Source organism: Pinus tabuliformis, chromosome 8 (genome assembly GCF_031772625.1).
Source record: "Pinus tabuliformis cultivar Carrire ecotype Pingquan chromosome 8, CPIR1, whole genome shotgun sequence".
In the NCBI taxonomy this organism is placed as follows: Eukaryota; Viridiplantae; Streptophyta; class Pinopsida; order Pinales; family Pinaceae; genus Pinus; species Pinus tabuliformis.
This window is the reverse complement of record NC_142294.1, coordinates 137,204,302-137,222,761: the sequence shown is the minus strand read 5'-3', so window position 1 is coordinate 137,222,761 and position 18,460 is coordinate 137,204,302. Positions and strand designations below refer to the sequence as shown.

Here is an 18,460-nt window from a genome sequence, read left to right as displayed (position 1 = left end):
TTTAAAACTAGACAGTGGAAACCCACCTTAGAATGGGAAGAATTCTTTTTTATTCTTTAAAACTAGACAGTGGAAACCCACCCACAATGTGTTTTTTCTAAAAATAAAGAAGACTGTCGAATCCTGGACGAAATTATTATAAAACGCACCCTAGGCGTGTATAAAACATAGCTCATATGTTCTAAAAATAATGTTGCAATTGTCTGTAGGACCCAATACAGAAGTCTGGCTATCTTGAGCCCCGCGGCCTATTGGTTTTTCATGTGGTAACAGGACAACAGCTTTCCTCCACAACCCTCCTGAAAGACCCCCCGCCGCTCTGCGAGTTATCTGCAGCCCCCATCCTGAATGATCCCTGCCGACTTTGCGAAATATCTGCGCATTCTTTGTCTCTGCTACTGAGCCTCTTCAGTGTGTGCTTCAGAGATTCAAAATGTACCTTGCGCTTCCGTTGAGAACTGGCAGAGGATTCTCGATTCTTGGAATAAGCGGGCGTCCTTTTATCAGAATACGACGTTAGAGAGGAAGAGGGATAAATGCATGATCCGGTCAATGGCCCTGATCTCGATGATATGGTCAATGGTCCTGATCTCAAACCACGTTCATACCAATGACGCCCTGATCCACCAGTGTCTCCGCTGCACGAGGCAGTACAGCCCATTGAAGCCTGCTTTGTGGGACCGGGGCGGGTTTCTGAGGTAGACGGGCCTTGAGGCGCGCAGTGAAGCTACAATCCCTTTGCAGACCTGGTTTTAGCCCTTCTGTCGTGCAAATATACCATTCCGTGGCCAACTGATGGGACTCATTGCGCAGCCTCACCAGAGAATTCCCCGTCGAGTATGAGCGACGGAATTTCTTGCCCGGATCCAGGCCCAGCACGGGCAACGATTCTTGGGGGGGTCTTGACATCGTTGTCCCTGCAAACGCTCCCGTTCGTCGTTTCATCGACCACAACGGGTACCTCGTAGGGTGACGTAACCTCGAGCGGCTCGATGACTCCGTAGCCAGTGCCCGTCGGGTTCGCGTCGTCGGTGGGCACCAGACTTGTTCGGCAAACAGGGCACGTTGTGTGCGAGTAGAGCCACATGTCGATGCACTCGGGATGAAAGGCGTGGCTGCACTTGGGCAGCAAGCGGAGCTGCTCATCGTCTTCGAATTCGTTGAGACAGACCGCGCATTCGAGCGCTTCTTTGGTCTGCGTCTTGTGTTGGGTATTTTTCAATGGAGAAAATACCAAAACCAAATAAAATAACCACTACAGAGACAATGCTCTGTTTACTCTGTCCAGGATCTTTTGCAGACAACCTTTTAAAAAAAACTCACTCAGAACACAGCATTACACAGTCACAACACATTTCTATTAATTTAAAACTGAAAGACTGATACAAATTCCATCCTCTGTGCAAAGAGGGATTCACACAAACAACTCTGCTGCTCTCACAGATTTTCTACTGCTGTAGAAACTACAAAAAAAAAACTTCAGTTTTACAATAATAAAAATTACATCCCCTGTGGTATTCTGCTGTGCACCAAAGAAAAAAAATTACGCTACTCTACGTAGCCACCCCACTCCAAAATTACAAAATGGAACTGCACTGCTGTGCACCAAAAAAAAAAACACCCACTGCCTTTTTGCGCAGCCACCATACATACCACACCCTTTTTTTTTTAACTTACGTAACAATATATAAAACTTATAAAAAAAACTATGTGCCCATATCTATATTAAAGGCATGCCCATAACGTATTAAAGGTCCTCTACCAAAAAACTACGACACACATTAACTCCATAAATCTTCTTCTACGGCGGTCAACGTTTGGAACTTTCAATCCACGCAAAAATCTGATTTGACACGGGCGGTTATGCATCTTCGGGAAGTCAACGGCGGAGATTATGCGTCCAGATCACTGAGCTGATCCGACGTGGTTCGCACACCCTCCTCCGGCAAACCAAACGCTCGTTACCGTCCGAGGAAAATGGTTTTGGGGTGTTCGTACATGGGACGCGTGGCGCACCCTGATTGTGTCGGCACCCCTGCTATGGAAACTGCCTTCGCCGAATGGTGGTGCGGGGAGACCGGGCTGGTTTTCGAAAACCTCCACCGCGCTGTTCAAATTAACATTTTAACACTCCCCTTTAATTTTAACAGCCGCACGTTCAGTCATTCCCAAACATTTTCTCAAAAATTCGAAACTCTTCTGAACCAGTGGCTTTGTCAAGATGTCTGCAACCTGTTCCTGGGTCCTGCAATGTTCGAGGACAATTTCTCCATTGTTCACTAACTCTCTGATGTAGTGAAACCTTGTGTCGATGTGTTTCGTTCTCTTATGAAACACTGAATTCTTTGACAAAGCAATAGCAGAGCTATTGTCACAAAAGACCACTGTTGCTTTTGCCTGCTCTTGGCCTAAGCTTCTCAACATCCTTCTCATCCAAACTGCCTGGCATGCTGCTGCTGTCGCTGCCACATATTCTGCCTCTGCTGTAGACAATGCTACAATGGACTGCTTCTTGGAAGCCCATGAAATGGCTCCTGAACCCATGTTAAAAACATAACCGGAAGTGCTCTTCCGATCATCTACACTTCCAGCCCAATCGCTATCTGTGTACCCGACCAAATCTGAATGTTCTGAGGCATGATATAGAATTCCAAACATTTTGGTACCTTTGACATACCTCAAAATTCTCTTTGCTGCCTGCCAATGTGCCTCCTTTGGCCTCTCCATAAATCTGGAAATTAAGCTAACAGCATACATTAAATCAGGCCTAGTGGCTGTTAAATACATAAGACTGCCCACAATGCTTTTATACAAGCTAGGATCAAAATCCTTGCTGCTGTCCTCTCTGCTGAGCTTTAATCCCATTACTGTGGGAGTGATTGCTGCCTTGCATTCTTCCATCTTAAATCTGCCCAAAACTTGATTTACATATCTTGCTTGAGATATAAAAATTCCTTTTTCATTTTGATCTACTTCTATGCCTAAGAAGTATCTCAACAAACCCATGTCAGTCATTTCAAATTCATTCTTCATGACTGATTTAAAATTCTCAATAAGATAAATATCATTTCCAGTGAAAATAACATCATCTACATACAAGACAACAATTAAAATTTTACCATCCTTTTCCTTGATGTAGACTGTGGGTTCTCCTTCACATTTGTCAAATTCATTCTCCAATAGATATGAATCTATCCTGCTGTACCATGCTCTTGGCGCTTGCTTCAGCCCATAAAGAGCTTTCTTCAATTTGCACACTTTGTGCTCTTCCCCTTTCTTCTCATATCCGAGAGGCTGTTCCACATAGACCTCTTCCATTAACACTCCATTTAGGAATGCTGATTTCACATCCATTTGGTAGACTTTCCATTTGTTTTGAGCTGCTATGGACAACACTGCTCTCACGGTTTCCATTCTTGCAACCGGGGCGAAAGTCTCCTCATAATCTCTCCCATACTGCTGCTTGTAGCCTTTGACAACCAGCCTTGCTTTATGCCTTTCAATCTTGCCTTCAGCATTGCTCTTGGTCTTGTAGACCCATTTCACACCAATGACTTCTTTGCCTTTCGGTAGCTCAACCAAATCCCATGTTTTGTTTCTCTCTATGGCATTCATCTCTTCATCCATAGCTTCTATCCATTTCCTATCTTTAATAGCTTCTTCAAAATGAATAGGATCATCAACATGACAAAACAAGGCAAATAAGGAATTCATTCCTTCATCATAAATGTCACTTAGATTTCTAAACTTCTTACCTCTTTCACTTGGTGTGCAAGTGCTTGAAGATGCACTTGAATTTCCTCCTTGTGGTGTGCTTGGAGAAGCACTCTCATTGATCCTCAATGGTGTCCCTTGCTGTCCTTGTGTTGGTGCTGCTATTTGGGGATTCATTTCAGCCACCTCCTCTTCATCTTCATCATGAGGCAAACAGCTTTTAATGTTCACTGTTTTCTCTATGCTTCCATCCCAAGCTTCCTCTTCAATGAATTGAACATCCCTGCTTACAAAAAATTTCTTGGTAGATGGGATATACAGCCTGTAGGCTTTCGATTCATCACTATATCCAATGAAGATGCATTTCTCCCCTTTGCTGTCCAACTTCCTCCTTAGTTTATCTGGAATGTGTGCATAGGCCACACACCCAAAAACTCTCATGTGGGTGACTCCTTGCTTTCTCCCACTCCATGCCTCTTCTGGCACTTTGTTCATGACTGCTTTTGTAGGACACCTGTTCAGAATATACACTGCACAATGTACAGCTTCAGCCCAATACTCATTTGGCAAATGCTTTGCCTTCAGCATGCTCCTTGCCATCTCCATGATGGTTCTGTTCTTCCTTTCAGCAACTCCATTTTGCTGTGGGGTGTACCGAGTTGTGAACTGTTTATGTATTCCATTTTCTCTACAAAACTTTAGGAATTCATTTGAGATATACTCACCTCCTCTATCAGTTCTCAATACTTTTATGTGCAGCCCGCTTTGGTTCTCCACAAGTGCTTTGAAATTTTGGAATTTCTCAAAAACTTCACTTTTGTTCTTGAGGAAATATATCCAAGTCTTTCTTGTAAAATCATCAATGAATGTCAAGAAATATAGGCTGCCAGCTAATGATGGAGCTTGCATTGGTCCACACAAATCTGAGTGGATAATCTCTAAGGGTGCCTTTGCCCTTACACTTTTCCCTGATGGAAAACTCTCTCTATGTTGTTTGCCCAATATACAACCTTCACAAAGGCTGTCCGGCTTCTCTATCAATGGTAATCCTCTTACCATTCCTTTTCTGCTCAACAAATTTAGGCCTCCAAAATTTAGATGCCCAAATCTCAAGTGCCATAACCAGTTCTCATCCTTTGGCACGCTTTGGAAGGCCTCTTGGGTGACTGCTGCCATTTCCCTTTTGTTTTTCATGTCTGCCCGGATCCGGAGAGGGAACATCCTGTTCCTTGTCATCTTCACTTCAGCAATGCATCTTTTGCTGGGTGGTATATCCATGATGGTGCACACATCATTTTCAAAGTAAACATTGTAACCCTTTTGGATAAGTTGTCCAACACTCAATAGGTTACATCTCATTCCGGGGACATAGTAGACATCTGCTATGGTTTTCTTTTCTCCTTGTTTTGTGAATATTTTTACCTCCCCTTTTCCCATAACAGACACTTTACTATCAGTTCCTAGTGTGACCTCTGATTTCAGATTCTGATTTAAGGCTGAAAAGAGGGCTATATTCCCTGTCATATGGTTGCTGCAACCTGAGTCTAAAAACCATATGTCCTCACTATGTGTTTCAGCCAAGTTACAAGCTAACAGGACATTTTCTTGACTATTGTTTTCTCTTGTAACATTTGCATTTTGTCTGCTGTTCATATCATGTTGTTTCTTTCTACAATCACTAGCATAATGTCCATACTTTTTGCAATAATAGCACTGAACATTAGATTTATCATACCTTTGTCCTTGAGCCTGATACTGATCTCTTTGTTGGCTGCTGCCTTGACCTTGGTTCTGATTTGGATTGCTGCCTCTTCCTTGTGCATTTGCTGGGCTGTTCCTTCCACCTCTGTTCTGGCTTCTGCCTCTTCCTCTTCGGTTTCCTCTTCCTTGACCTCTTCCTCTTCCAAAGGACATCTGGGTCTTGAAGGCTTGCTCAAGGGATGAGTTTTCATTCCTACTCAACCTCTGCTCATGAGTTATCAGTGATGCATGTAGCTCATCAACTGAATATCTTGAGAGATCCTTTGTCTCTTCAATGGTGGTGACTATGGCATCAAACCTTGAGGGTAAGACCCTCAATATTTTCTCCACTATTCTTCTATCTTCAATTGTTTCTCCATGAGTTCTCATTTGTGTGATTACACCAATCACATGAGTGAAGAATGAGTCAATGTTATCTGACTCCTTCATGTTCAAGTTTTCAAAATCCTTTCTCAGCATTTGCAATTTTGCTGTCTTCACTCTCTCCATGCCTTGATAGGCTGTCTTGAGGGTTTGCCATGCATTGTGTGATGTTGTAGCTGCTGCTATCCTTGGGAATATACTCTGGTCCACTGCTTGATACAACAAGACAATGGCCTTTGCATCCTTCTTCCTATTGAGCTTCAGCTGATCCTTCTCTCCCTGAGTTAATGCATTGAACTCAGTTTCATCTGCTGGTTCCTCAAACCCATATTCTACTAGTTCCCATATATCTTGAGCGATGAACAAAGCTCTCATGGTTATAGACCAGTAGTCATAGTTCTTCCCATTAAAGTGTGGGAGCTGGGTGTTGAACATACCCATGCTTGTGCTTGCCATTCCTTGCATCTTGAACTATGGTTTTAAATCCTTGACTGTGTTTTTTTTAAAAAAAACAACTGACTGTCTTCAGCAATAACAAGAGAAATGCTTTTGGGGAATACCTGAATCCTTCGCTGTCTGAGTCTTCTGTCTGCCTGAGAAGTTTTGCTGCTGCAACAACCTTCTCCCTTCAGCTTCTTTAACTTCTTTAAAGAGCCTGAGCCAGCTCCGATACCACTGTTGGGTATTTTTCAATGGAGAAAATACCAAAACCAAATAAAATAACCACTACAGAGACAATGCTCTGTTTACTCTGTCCAGGATCTTTTGCAGACAACCTTTTAAAAAAAACTCACTCAGAACACAGCATTACACAGTCACAACACATTTCTATTAATTTAAAACTGAAAGACTGATACAAATTCCATCCTCTGTGCAAAGAGGGATTCACACAAACAACTCTGCTGCTCTCACAGATTTTCTACTGCTGTAGAAACTACAAAAAAAAAAACTTCAGTTTTACAATAATAAAAATTACATCTCCTGTGGTATTCTGCTGTGCACCAAAGAAAAAAAATTACGCTACTCTACGTAGCCACCCCACTCCAAAATTACAAAATGGAACTGCACTGCTGTGCACCAAAAAAAAAAACACCCACTGCCTTTTTGCGCAGCCACCATACATACCACACCCTTTTTTTTTAACTTACGTAACAATATATAAAACTTATAAAAAAAACTATGTGCCCATATCTATATTAAAGGCATGCCCATAACGTATTAAAGGTCCTCTACCAAAAAACTACGACACACATTAACTCCATAAATCTTCTTCTACGGCGGTCAACGTTTGGAACTTTCAATCCACGCAAAAATCTGATTTGACACGGGCGGTTATGCATCTTCGGGAAGTCAACGGCGGAGATTATGCGTCCAGATCACTGAGCTGATCCGACGTGGTTCGCACACCCTCCTCCGGCAAACCAAACGCTCGTTACCGTCCGGGGAAAATGGTTTTGGGGTGTTCGTACATGGGACGCGTGGCGCACCCTGATTGTGTCGGCACCCCTGCTATGGAAACTGCCTTCGCCGAATGGTGGTGCGGGGAGACCGGGCTGGTTTTCGAAAACCTCCACCGCGCTGTTCAAATTAACATTTTAACATCTTGAGGCCCTTTACGAGATCGTAGCTGAACACCGGGAAGCTTTCGATGACGGCTCTGTCGAGACCACGGTTGCCCTCGTCCTCCCTCCAGACCTGTGCACGGGCCACCCTCACTGCTCGTCTTGAAAGTCTCAGGCTTTCGTCCTCGCGGTCGCGTCTGCGGAAGCAGATAGCGAAACACCCCAGTAATAAAAACACGCCCAACATCACGTAGAGAATAATCGACACGGCTGGGCTGACACGAGCGTTCAATCTGCTGTAGGGACCATGAGCTTTATCGGGAGAGTTATTGCTGTTATCGGCCAATCTCACAGCAGAAAATGGGGAAGAAAAACTCAGATTCCCGGAGTTTCCCGCGACGATCATATTAAAACTTCCGCCATTCGCAAGTGGGTCATTCGAACAGTTCACCAGCTTTAATCGTCTGCTCTTCATTCTTAATCCACACGACTGATAAAATTGAAATTCAGACGATTTCGTTGCAGAGAAATGGAACTCACCGCAGCTTCCTTGATATAAATTTCAAAGCGCGTGTATCTCGAGTTTGATTCGAAGTTGGCGTGGCCATGCATCCTCATTTTAAAATGAATTTTAAAAAATATTTTAGGCTTTAAATTGTGTAAATTCTTTTGTTGCTTAGTTTATGTGATTCTTGACATGATTGTATTAGTGACATGTGATTTGAGTGGATGTGGTAGGATATTTAAGTTTTCAAAATCATTTAAGAATTATTTGATTTTGATCATTTAATAAATTTAAATTTTGTTTATTAAATTTATATATATATACACATTTTTATGAATATGAATATTTTCTAAAACTCTTTATATTTAGTTAAGAATTTTATTTTTTTAGGATTTAAAAAAATAAGTTAAAGACTTACTAAAATATATGGATCACTAATAAATAATATTATATGGTTTAATTTTCTTTAAATAACAATGATGAATCAATTACATTCACTAATTTAAATTATTAATAATTATCCCCACACTAGATTTGACAATTAAATTAAAATATATTTATTTTTTCACTCCATTAATAATTATCGTCACATTAGATTTAACAATTAAATTAAAATATATTTACTTTCTCATTCTTTAATATATATATAAATAATTATGAAAATAATATTCTCAATAAAATTATTGATTTTTTCATAATAATATTTACATTAAATTAAAATTAAATTTTAATTTTGTTATAAAATTTAATATTATTTTAATTAATTAAAACTTTTTTTCTTTAAAAGTTAAGAAATAAATTAATATTTTAAACCCTAAAACATTTTTAAAAGTACAACTTTGTCCTCTTACAAACCTTACGAAACATCCACCAATAAATTATTTCACATAATACATAAAATAACGCGTGATTATATTCGAATAATAATGATTATTGATAATAACGATTTTACAAAGCTGGCAAACCATCGATCAATAAATTATTTGAAATAATACGTAAAATAACGCGTGATTATATTTGAATAACCATAATTAGTGATGATAACGATTTTAAAATATAAAGTAATCTTAATTAACAAATTATTTAGTTTTAAAAACCATTGACCAGCACAAAGGAAAGAGATGAACAGTGAAGCACTCTGCCGTTGTATTGATGTCAATCGACATCACACCCACGTTATTTTAGATTCAAGTTTCGCCATCCGATACGCTCTCGTTGATTTGCTCCGCTGCATGTTCCCGGACTCTGCCTCCTACTGCATCAAAGCACCGCTCGAGTCAACGTAGCTTTCTTTACGAATCATTGATCAGCACAGCGGAAAGAGAGGAACGGTGAGACATTGTGCCGTGGTCTTCAAGTCATTGAGCTGGCACCCTTGACATTATTTTGGATTCAAGTTTCGCACTCATACGGGATAACAGCACTTTAGAGTCGAGATCAGCGGGTGTAGGGTATTCAAGGAAGTTTGAGAAGTGAGAACTTGTGTATTTTGCAATAATGGTGTGGTGGAGACAAAATGACATTTTGTTATGGAATTTGTAGTATATCAGGATATCCGCATTCAGTATGAAAATAGTTTAAAGGTCGACAACATGCACCATTTATTCGAGGAATATAAGATCAACTAGATTGCTAGCCTTCTAGTCAAGATCCATAGTAGAAAACCTGACATTAAAAGGAGTATGAAGATGAGCTAGAGTTGTTAGTTTCTTGGTCCCTTAGGCTTTTCAACCTCATGCACTTCATTAAAATCAATCAATCAATCATGGCCAATTCCACCACCAGTCTCGGAATTTCCATCCTACTGCAATAGCAAAAACTTGAAGGCAATCTTAAATAGATTTTATATAGATTAGGATTTTCTTAGAATCGCCTATAATTAATTGCTTCTAAAATATCTAGAACTTTGTATGATTTTTTAAAAAGTGTATTGATTGACAGTCTCTAAAAATATCTTCCTAAAAAATTACTCAAATTGACAACTAACTGCGTCTTTAGACCACTTAATACGAGAGATTAATTTTTAACACTCCCCTTTAATCTCAATTGTTGCACAACACTAACGATGCCTATGTGTTGTCTCTGAAACTCAAAAGCAATTTTTCTCAATGGTTATGTGAAAATATCTGCTAGTTGATCTCTAGATCCACAAAATTGAACTCATATGTCACCATTGTTGACAAGCTCACAAATGAAGGGATAGTGAGTGTCAAAGTGCTTGCTTTTCTCGTGAAACACATGGTTCTTTGACAATGTAATTGTTGAACTGTTGTCACAAAAGATAGTAGTTGGCTCCTCCTAAACATGTGCGAGATTTTTCTAAAGTCTTATTAGCCATATTGCATAGAATGTTCTTATAGCAGCTATTAATATTCTACTTCTGCTGAAGATATTGAGGCAATTCACTGTTTCTTAGAAGCTCATGAGATCAAACTTATTCCCAAATGAAAATCATATCTTGAAGTGTTTTTCCTATCATCAATACTGGTAGCAAAATCACTATCTGTCTATCTTGTAAGTTTGTTACCTTTAGAACTTGTGTACCATAGTACATTATTAGTTATACCTACAATAGACCTCAAAACCCTTTTTCCAACTCTCCAGTGAGATGCCTTGAGAGGCTCCATAAATATGGAAATGTAACTAACTACATACATAATATCGGGTCTAGTTGTAGTAAGGTACGTGAGGCTGCCAACAAGCCTCTTATACAATGTTGGATACATTGTTTTTCCATTACCTTGCTTGCTTAGTTTTGTTACTGTTGCAATACATGCCTTTATTGGTTTGCATTTGTCCATTTTGAATCTCTTTAAGATCTTTGTAGCATACTTTTGTTGACATATGAAAATTCCTTGAGAATATTACTTGACTTCAATTCCCAAAATGTTCCTCATGAGAACAAGGTCTCTTGTCTCAAAATTCTCTTTTCTAGGCATCTTTCAATTCATTTAACATCAAATTTCCTATATATATCATGTCATCAACATAAATACAAACTATAAGGATTTTACCTACATTTTATTTGGTATAGAGGGTATGCTCATTACTATTCTTGCTAAACCCACTGTTAAGTGAATATGAGTCAATCTAACTATACCAAGCTCTTTGAGATTGCTTTAAGCCATACAAATATTTCTTCAAATTGTGTACTTTGTACTCCTAGCCTTTTACTTTAAATCTTGGTGATTGATCAACATACACCTCCTCTTCTAGTTTTCTATTTAAGAAAGTTGACTTCATGTCCATTTGATAAATTGACCATTTATTTTGGGTTGCAATGGCTAACACTGCTCAAATAGTATCCAACCTTGCTATTAGAGAAAAGGTTTCACCATAGTCAATACCTCGTTGTTGAGAAAATCCTTTGGCAAACAACCTTGCCTTATATTTCTCTACTTTTCCTTTCTCATCCAATTTTGTCTTGTACACCCACTTAACACCAATGTTGTTTTTATCTATTGGGAGATCAACAAAATCCCATGTTTCATTCCTTTCAATAATGTCAATATATTCATTCATGGTCTATACCTAATGTTCTTCTTTTACTACTTCTTCAAAATAGGTAGGTTGATAGGATAATAAAGATAATTAACTTAATTATCCATGTTATCACACTGATCATATGTTTCCCTTAATCTCCTTGTTCTTTGATTTCTCACTAAATTTTTTGAATCACTACTAGAAGAAAGATTATTTCTCTAATTTGTTACTGAAATTGTTGACCCTTAGCTAGAAGAAGGATTGTCTGCTTGCCTTTGCACCTGTAACCTTGGCAATATTGTTGTAGGCCAAGGAAAATTTTAAGGATGGAAGTTTATCTTAAATTTTAGAAACCTTGCAGATCTTACTAGTCCCTCATATGCAAATTGTAAATTTTTTGGCAATATTTTTGTGAAAATATATATATTTCTAATGATTTTATATTAGTCTATATAAAATTTTGGCCTTTTTTTGGGTAAAAAAAGTGTATGCTATAAAATGTGGTCAAATCATTTTTAGAGAAAATGATTGGCGAATATTTTTTTAGAAAAAAACATGGAAAATTAACCCACTTGAAAATATTAGCCCCTAAAATTTTCCCTGTTGGAGGGACTTGTTATCTTAAACTTTCCACTTGTTCAACTATTAGGAAAATGGATATCCTCTATCCACTACTTCATTCTCTTAATCACTCGAATATTTATCCTCCAAGAATTATACATCTTTACTCACCAAAATTTTCTTAGTGACTAGATTATATAGACTATAGGCTTTGGATTGTTCACTATATCCAATTAAAATGCATTTTTCACTCTTGTTGTCAAGATTTCTCCTTAGTTATTTTGGAACACATGCATGAGAAATATAACCAAAAAATCTAAAATGAGAAACACTTCACTTTGTGCCACTCCATGTTTCTTGAGGTACTTTATTTTTCATGTTATTTGTTGGGGATTTATGCAATATATATATTGAACAAGCAATAGCTTCAGCCCAAAAATCATTAGGCAAATTTCTAGATTTGTGTGTGCTCCGTGCCATGTTCATAATGGTTCGATAGTTTCGTTCAACAACTATATTCTCCTATGGAGTATATTTGGTAATGAACAACATTTTAAATCCCTGTTGTCTGCAAAAATTTGCAAACTTCTTTGAGTCATACTCTCCTCCTTCATATGATATGAGTACTTTGACATATTTTCCACTTTTCTTTTTGGAAAATTCTTTAAACTCTTTGAACTTTTTGAACATATTTTTTTTTCTTTCTGAGATAATATAGCCAAACTTTCTTGCTAAAATCATCAATAAATGTTATTAAATAAAAGCTTCCACCAATATATTGAGTTTGCATGGGTTCACATAGATCTATGTGAATAAATTATATAGGCTCCTTGGCTCTATATGAAGCGTCTAGAAAGTTGTCTCTTTGATCATTCCCAAGAATGTAACTTTCGCAAGTGCTGCTTTACTCATCCAATATCGGTAATCCCTCAACCATTGATTTTTTTTGCAAAAGAATAAGACTCATGAAAGGTATGTGACCATACCTAAGATGCCACAACCAAGTCTCATATATTATTGATACATTTTGTGCATATGGTTTAGACATGTTTACACTTATCAAATTAAATGAGAACATTCTATTCTTGGTCATTTGTACCATTGCAACGAGTCTTATATTAGGTGTATATTTTCCTATAGATTCACAAGCTCATGCAACATACTAAAGCACGGGACAAGAATCGACATATACTTTCAACCAGCGGAAGCCAATAGATCGATGAAAACAATATGAACAAGAAGAAGACAAATCAATGGTACATAACACAATAATTTTTCCTGAGGAAAGCCACTGCTCAAAACCTCACCTATCTATATTGCATTAATCAGAAATATGATTGAAGATACAAATATTGTTCTCACTAGAACAATTCCGCACAAGTATTCTCAACTCTCTACTTCACAAGCCCACTCTTAGCCAACACTTAGCCAATTTCCATTGCCTGCTATGCCCCTATTTCCTTGCACAATTCCTAGGATGAATAACCCGTATTTAAAGGGAATTCATCTTCCAAAACCATGCAATCCAAACATAGGTCCTTCTCTGATTGTGTACATGATATTTACAACTCAGTAAATCATACAACTCATATTACATTGTCCTTGCACTCTAGTCTCAAGTGGGTCTTTCTATGAGCTAACATGCATGAGTTTCTCATGAGGGAAGCTTCAGTTAACTAGAGTAACAGTTATGGATGCACCAGTACACCAACTGACTATTAGTCCTCTATTAGTTCCAGAAACAATTAGAACTAATTTAACTCACCATAACTCAGTAAACTAAGTTAATCTAATTACAACTCAATTTAAAGTCATACTGGACCCCTCAAATTTAGGGAGAACCCTTACATGACTACAAAAACAATTCTAACTTAAAATTCCTAAGCTAACTAAGTTTATTAAACTTAATTAACTATTTACAAGTTGCTATGAGAAAAGAATTACAATTTTAATCCATAATTTAATTCAAGGACAAATTAAATTGAAATTTCTGGATTTTATTTTTAACATTTCTTGTTGTTATTTTCAACACTCCCTCTCAACAAGAAAGGAATTGAACTCAATCCCGATCATGACCTTTGGAATGTTCTGGATGCAACACTTCTCTCTGGTGTTGTTGCTACAACAACTCCTGAAACTAAGAAAAACATCCAACCTCAATCTATGTGATGCATCTATCATCAAAATCTTTAACTGCTATTGTCCTTGTCAACTGAAAAAATTGTGTTTCTGTTGTCTCTTCCTTTTTGCATTGTTGTTAACCCTTCTTTATGCTCTTCAGTATTTGACTGCTCTAGCTTCTGTCACTCTGATCTCTGACTGCATCAATCACTACTGATTCCTCCCACTACTATGTACTTTGGGTTCTCGTAGCAAGGTAAGATCCATGAGACAAACCTTTCAATGGACCCTGCCTAGTTTCAGCCCTCTTGGGACTATCACTTCACATCACCCCACCTCACACCTGGGGGTATGGTTGCATGTGCTCTCTCTACCCACTTGGCTCGAAATTTTCCCCTACTAGAGGTCTCTGCATGAGTGGATTCCTCCACTCGGTCTCCTCTCTGCTTTTCCAATTGTGGCTGCTCCACAATTGTCTGAGACTACTTCTAAGACTGCTTCTTCTCTGCTTGAGTGGATCTATCCACTCGGTCTCCTCTTAGCTTCTCTAGTTGTGGTTGCTCCACAACTTCCCGAAGCTGCTTCTAAGGCTTCTTCTGGGGCTACATGTTGAGTGCTAATGCACTCCCCCTCTCAACCACCAAGTTTCTAACCTTTGTCTTACTCCTGAAGGCTTTGCATGCATATTGTACCTTAAGTTCATATAGGTTGTTGGCTCGCACACCAATATGTTTCATTTGTCCCACCATCACGAAATTTTCTGAAAAAGAGCTGATTTTAGATTGGCAATATCTCCCTCATCTAAACTTCGATTCAAACGATTTGTTTTTTTGATTTTGGGTATTTTTCCGCAAGGAATCCAGATCTCCAATTTGTTTTTGAAAATTTTCAGATCTTCTTTGCAAACTCACCACCCAAAAAAATCATGCTCCTCAATCTGCCCACTAGCAACCTTCTAGCTCCATTAGGAATGCTACACATAGGGTCTTCTGGATCTGCCCTGAACTAGAGCTCCACCAACCTACAAAGGCTAATTCAAATTATTCTCTTCTATATTGTCTTCAACTCTGATACCATGTAGAATTTCTGCAAATCTAGCTCTAATACCATGTAGATTTTCCTGTAGATTCACAAGCTCATGCAATGTACTAAAGCACACGACAAGAATCTACTTCTACTTTCAACCAGCGGAAGGCAATAGATAGATGAAAACAATATGAACAAGAAGAAGACAAATCAGTGGCACATAACATAATAAGTTTTCATGGGGAAATCCACTGCTCAAAACCCTGCCTATCTGTATTTGCATTAATCAGAAATATGAGTGAAGATACGAAGCTTGTTCTCACTAGAACAATTCTGCACAAGTATGCTCAACTCTCTACTTCATAAGCCCACTCTTAGCCAACACTTAGCCAATTTCCACTGCTTTCCAAGCCCCTATTTCCTTGCACAATTCCTAGGATGAATAGCTCGTATTTAAAGGGAATTCATGATTCCAAAACTGCGCAATCCAAACATAGGTCCTTCTCTGATTTCATGCATGATATTTACAACTCAGTAAATCGTACAACTAATAGTACATTGTCGTTGCACTCTAGTCTCAACTGGGTCTTTCTTTGAACTGACATGCATGAGTTTCTCATGAGGGAATCTTTAGTTAACTGGAGTAAAACTTGTGGATGCACTAGTGCACCAACTGACTATTAGTCCTCTATTAGTTCCAAAAATAGTTAGAACTAATTTAACTGAACATAACTCAATAAACCGAGTTAATCTAATTAATACTCAATTTAAACTCATACTGGACACCTAAAATTTAGGGAGAGCTATTACATGACTACATAAAGACTTCAAACTCGAAATATCTAAGCTAATTAAGTTAATTAAACTTAATTAACTATTTACAAGTTGTTATGAGAAAAGAATTACAATTTTAATCCACAAATTAATTCAAGGACAAATTAAATTGGAATTTTTGGATTCTATTTTTAACCTTTTTTGTTTCTATTTTCAACATTAGGTGATAATATTGGGCACACAGAGACTTTAAATATGACATCATAACCATGTTGACTCAATTGGTTAATACTTAACAAGTTATATTTGAGATTTGGTACATAAAAAAATCACGAATATCTTTCCTCTCATTTCTCTTAGTTAGGAAAAACATAACACATTTTCCTACGACCTTCACATGATGATCATCTCCTAGAGTAATTTTGGATTGAACAAAATTATCAATACCAGAAAATAACTTTTTGCTACTGTCCTGTGATTACTATAGTCACTATCCAGCAACCAAAGATCCTAATTTTGGTCTTCTTCAATTCTTTGACATGAGATAAAAATTGATTCAGATGTCCCCTTTTTAGTGTGGGAGACATCTGCTCTACCCTTTGTTTAGATTTGATTACTTCTTTCTATATTCACTTTCATAATGACCATATTTCTTGTAGTAATAACATTGTACCTTGAACTTGTGTGTCCATGTTTTGTCTCTCCCCATTTGATTTTGAGAGTGTATGGGTTAATTTGTTTTCCTAACTTCTCTAGTGTAGATATTCTTTCTAATTGATTATTATCTTGACCTCCTTGACCTCTACCTCTTCTTCCTCTTCCTTTGCCTCTATCAATGGATGTTTGAGACTTGATGTATGTTCTAAGGATTCCTCTTCCATGTTGATTCTTGATTCATGGGAAAAGAGAGATCACATAAATTCATCTACTGTCAGTTTGAATAGGTCTTTGGACTCCTTTATAGAAATAACATCTATCTCAAACTTTTTAGGTAGCCTCCTAAGAATTTTCTCCACAATTTTTTATTCTTAGTCATCTTTCCATGAGTCTTGAGCTAGTTCACAACTCCCATCACTTTGGTCATGCAATGCTCAATATTCTTTGTCTCTTTCATTTTCAATGTTTCAAACTCTCTCTTAAGGGTTTGAAGCTTCACAATTTTCACTTTGGCATTACCATGATGTGCTAATGTCAAGATATCTCAAGATTAATTTGCATAGGATACTCCCAATATCTTGGGAAAAATTGAGTCATCTATTATACTTTGGATTGAAGAAACCTGACCATGTTCCTTTTTTTCTACACTTCTTCAATTTTATTTTTCTAATTATTGGACATGCCATGCAGAGTTGCTTGTTTTTTCTTTGTAAAGTCATTCAAAACTGCTTCCCAAAATTCTTGTAATTGCAAAAAGCTCTTCATTCTTATGAACCAAAACTCATAATTCTTAAAAAAAAAAAAATTGATTCCTAAATCTACAGAAAATTACTTACAAAAACGATTAAAAAATCTCATATACTAAACAAAAACTATCTCTTTAATATCTTCGTAGCTATTTTTATTTAAAGTAATTGCTTATAATTTAAAAGAAATTCTTCAATATAACCAAAGGCCCATTAATCTAAACCTCCACTTCTTTTTCAGCAAGAAAAAAATGGTATATATATTCATAATGGGGACAAAATACATATGAGGTGTTAACAAAATTCCATATCAGGTACAAACAGTATACAGGGCATGTAAAAAACTTATACCCATCCAAACATCAAACATCATAAATCCAACATTCAACTGACATGGCCCAAAAAGCATAGCCGCATATACAATATACAAAATATGAAGCATTTGCGATTCTGAATCTGGGGTCAACAATTATAGAAGGCAAGTGGATTTCCCTGACTGCAAAATATGTATGTGCATACCTTCACTGTGAGATATGCCATTGTATGGGCAATGTAAAGAAAAACATACCAGAATATTTACCATAATTTAAGAGTTATATATCCGAAAGACAAAAGTCCTGGATCTGGAAGTTGTTGCTTTCCATTTTGATCTGCATCCTCCATATGCCTTGGGGAGAAGTTAGACCCATTTAAGATAATGCATCCGCTTTTTTGTTTTTGTTCCCGTCAATGTGAGAAATAGAATAGTCCCTCCAGTTGTTCCATAAACCTGCAATCCTGTCCAATCATCTAGCAAGATGAATGTTTTTTATGTAGTGCTTTGATAAAACATGATCGATTATTACCCTTGAGTCTCCATAGATTTGCAAATTCGGAATGTCAAGAAAGATACAAAAGGAAAGAATACCCGCTAAAGCCATCGCTTCAGCTCTGTTGTTGGACCCTAGACCAGCATTCCAATAGATCTCAATAGCCTGATCATTTGATGTTCTGATGTATACACCACATGCACATATCCCATGTTGAGTAGCTCCGTCGAAATAAGCACATGGAGAAACCATGGTCGTCAATACCGAGGGTCTTCTTCCATTCCTGTTCCTGTTCATTGTTGTCATATGATTCCTTCCATACCTATTCCTGTTCTTCCTAGACAATTCGAGGGCGCTATATAGAGATATTATAGATGC

General features: G+C 37.7%; 1 pseudogene; it reads right to left on the bottom strand.

Moving 5' to 3' along the window:
* Positions 1–259: 259 nt before the first annotated feature.
* On the bottom strand, positions 260–7,875 carry LOC149234487 (uncharacterized; annotated as a pseudogene).
* Between the last annotated feature and the right edge of the window lie 10,585 nt (positions 7,876–18,460).